This window comes from Bos taurus, chromosome 9 (genome assembly GCF_002263795.3).
Source record: "Bos taurus isolate L1 Dominette 01449 registration number 42190680 breed Hereford chromosome 9, ARS-UCD2.0, whole genome shotgun sequence".
Lineage (NCBI taxonomy): Eukaryota > Metazoa > Chordata > Mammalia > Artiodactyla > Bovidae > Bos > Bos taurus.
Window position 1 is genome coordinate 70,617,875 of NC_037336.1, and position 3,249 is coordinate 70,621,123.

At 40.7% G+C, this 3,249-nt stretch overlaps 1 pseudogene; it reads right to left on the minus strand.

The window, feature by feature from the left end:
- Positions 1-254: 254 nt before the first annotated feature.
- Positions 255-1,529, minus strand: LOC100140642 (trace amine-associated receptor 8-like; annotated as a pseudogene).
- Between the last annotated feature and the right edge of the window lie 1,720 nt (positions 1,530-3,249).

Below are 3,249 nucleotides of genomic sequence, written 5' to 3' on the forward strand. Positions count from 1 at the left end.
ACTGGAGTGGGCTGCCAGGCCCTCCTCAAGGCCATGCCTTTATTACTTAGTGCAATAAATATCTTTATTATATAATGAAGGCACCTGTCTGTGACTTTGCTCCTGGATAATTTGAAATATATATATATATATATATATATATATATATATATATCCCCAATTTTGAAAAGCTTTATTCATTTTTTTGTATCTAATTTCATCATAAATTCATAATTTCAAAAATAGTCCTAAATTTTTCAACTTAGTGCTTTCATTTACTCTGAAAATAAGCTAGTGGTTGATGAACTATCCTTAAAAGTTCCCCACTTAAAATAGCTTTCAAGGCTTTCCTAAACCAAGGGTAAAATAAAGTATAAATCAAAGTGTTCATGGCTGAGTTGTAATAGGAACCCCAACAGCAAATCTCATAAATATAGGGAGGGTTTATGAAATCCATAAAGGCATCAATTAGTATATCAACTGTATATGGTAACCATGAAATCAGAAATGCTACTACTGTGACCCAGTGTTTTAGCTGCTTTTCTCTCTCTCTTTGCCACTCTGGATTTGTAACTCTCTGATTCTGCTTGCTACCAGTATTTTCAATTTTTAGAGCTTGTTGTTTACTGCTGCTAAGTCACTTCAGTCGAGTCCAACTCTGTGCAACCCCAGAGATGGCAGCCCACCAGGCTCCCCTGTCCCTGGGATTCTCCAGGCAAGAACATTGGAGTGAGTTGCCATTTCCTTCTCCAATGCAGGAAAGTGAAAAGTAAAAGTGAAGTCGCTCAGTCGTGTCCGACTCTTAGAGAACCCATGGACTGCAGCCTACCAGGCTCCTCCAATATGGGATTTTCCAGGCAAGAGTACTGGAGTGGGGTGCCATTGCCTTCTCTGTGTTGTTTAGCTATTTAAAAAAATCTTGCCATACAGAATTATCATAACAATGGTAGGTATAAAAAATAACAAAACACTTAACAAAACCCATATGCAGTTGAGAGCACTTACTAATTCCTCCATCCCATCATCACTGACACCTGTGTAGGACACAGCTCCGCTGTACACAATGGGTAGAATCCAGGAGATGCTGATGCACACCCCTGACACAGACACCTTGAATTTGGGGGGATAGACCAGGGGATCAGTAACAGCAACGTACCTGTCGATGGAGATAAAGCACAAGTGGAAGAGAAAAGAGTAACAAAATGCCACATCACAGGAACTGTGAAGCACACAAAATCTGGCTCCAAAGTACCAGCAGCTCTCCACGGACCTGACCATGCTGAAGAGCATCACAGTCACTCCGCACAGGCCAAAGAGGTGATCAAGAAATTGGCTAGAGAATGCAGCTGCTTGAAGTGAAGAACTGAAGTCTGAAATCATCACCAAGAAGTTTCCAAAGATAGCCAATAAAGACCCAAAGGAGATTTAATACAAGATGTGTTCACATTCTCATGGCAGAGCTGCACGGTTTCAGGTTGGGAAAGATTGCTGGCCATGGTTCTGCAGTTGGATGCTTGCTTTGTTTCTGCTTTTCAGAAAAATGGTCTTCAATTCTGAAAATTAAAATAAAATAAAATAAAATAAAACTGCATACTTGAGTACTACTTTTAAAAATTGTCTCATATTTTGTCCTTTTCCCGTTTTGTTATGAGAGAAACTAAAAGAATTTTTAAAACTCAGGAATACATTCTTACTATGTTCACATAATATTTCTATACCTAAATCTCCTAGATAGTTAACTCTAAGCAAATCTACTATGATTTTTCATCAGTCCAGAAAACACATTGCCTCATAATTGAAGAAATTTAATTTAATTACTTGGTCCTTTATACCTGTGGATTTCTTCCTTACAAAGGTTATGTGTGCATGCTTAGTTGCTCAGTCACTCAATTGTCTCAACTCTTAACGACCCATGTCCTGTAGTCCACCAGGCTCCTCCAACCATGGCATTTTTCAGGCAAAAATACTGGAATGAGTTGCAATTTCCTACTCCAGGGGATCTTCCTGACCCAGGGAATGAACTCATGTCTCCATCTCCAGCATTGGTAGGCAGATTCTTCACCACTGAGCCACCTGGGAAGCCCCCTTATAAAGGATAATCACATGCAACAATTGCATGTTTAGAAAGTCACATCTTGATAGACTTCCACCTTCACATCTGAGAAGTTAACACCCAGGATGCTTTAAGAAGCCAGCCAATAAACTTGGCCCATGATAAATTCCTTACAAGCAACCCTGGTAGTGTAAGGTATGACTCATGAAAGGAAACTTACTTTAGGTCATTATAATTAAAAAGTTCTACAGAACATATTTCTCTGAGCCCTGTTACTTTATCAAAATCCTTACAATTTTCACAACAGAGAAATTTCTTTTAATTCAACTGTTCTGAAATAGCCTTATCCTGTATTTGACAATAATGTTACCTATTCACTATTTATAAGACTGGTTGTGCAATTTGCAGGGTTGGGCAAAAGAAAAATGTGGAGATTTTATTCAAAAACATGAAAAATAGTGCCCTCAAAGTATCAAGCTTTTCCCCTTCTCTGCAGTTTCTCTCACCTACCAAGATGTTTGATTTTTGCTATGGAATGCCTCTCTCTCAGACATGCAGATATTAGCAGGGCAAGTGCAGGTCCTCAAAGGTGCCTGGAGACCCTGCTCTGTGACTCAGTGATCCAACCACTACCAGGCTCCCCCTCTCACCAACCGCTGAAATAATAGTCCAGGCTCAGGTTGGAGTGAGGAAGCTGAGCCAGGTATCTGCCCTTCTCCTGGGCCTGCCACCTCAACCAAAGGCAGATAGACAACTCCCTGAGATGGCAGCCTCCACATCAGGAACCTCACAGTACCTGAACTGGTGAAGGAGGGGCTTGGACTCCCTGAATCTCTCAAGTAACATGCTGTGCCCTACCAGCCTGAGATGGGATAACACTTGCCGTGCTTGCCCTGAGACTGCTCAGTGCACACATGACCACAACCTTTCCTGCATCATATCCAGTCCTCATATAGGATGGAGAGGGGAGTGGCAGTGCTAGTAAGTCTGGGTGAGGAAGGAGAGGCTGAACTGGGCCCAAAGAGCCAAGGGGTTGGGGATCAGGTGGAAGAGAATCCCTCCCATGAAAACAATTATTCAATTAATCATCTACCAAATTCTTCTGGGGATTACTATCATTACTTTTTTTTCAATTTTCAAATATAACTTGATTTCTTCCCACTCTTATTTAGTAACCTTGCCTCCCCCTTTTTTGATAATATGACATATAGAATTTA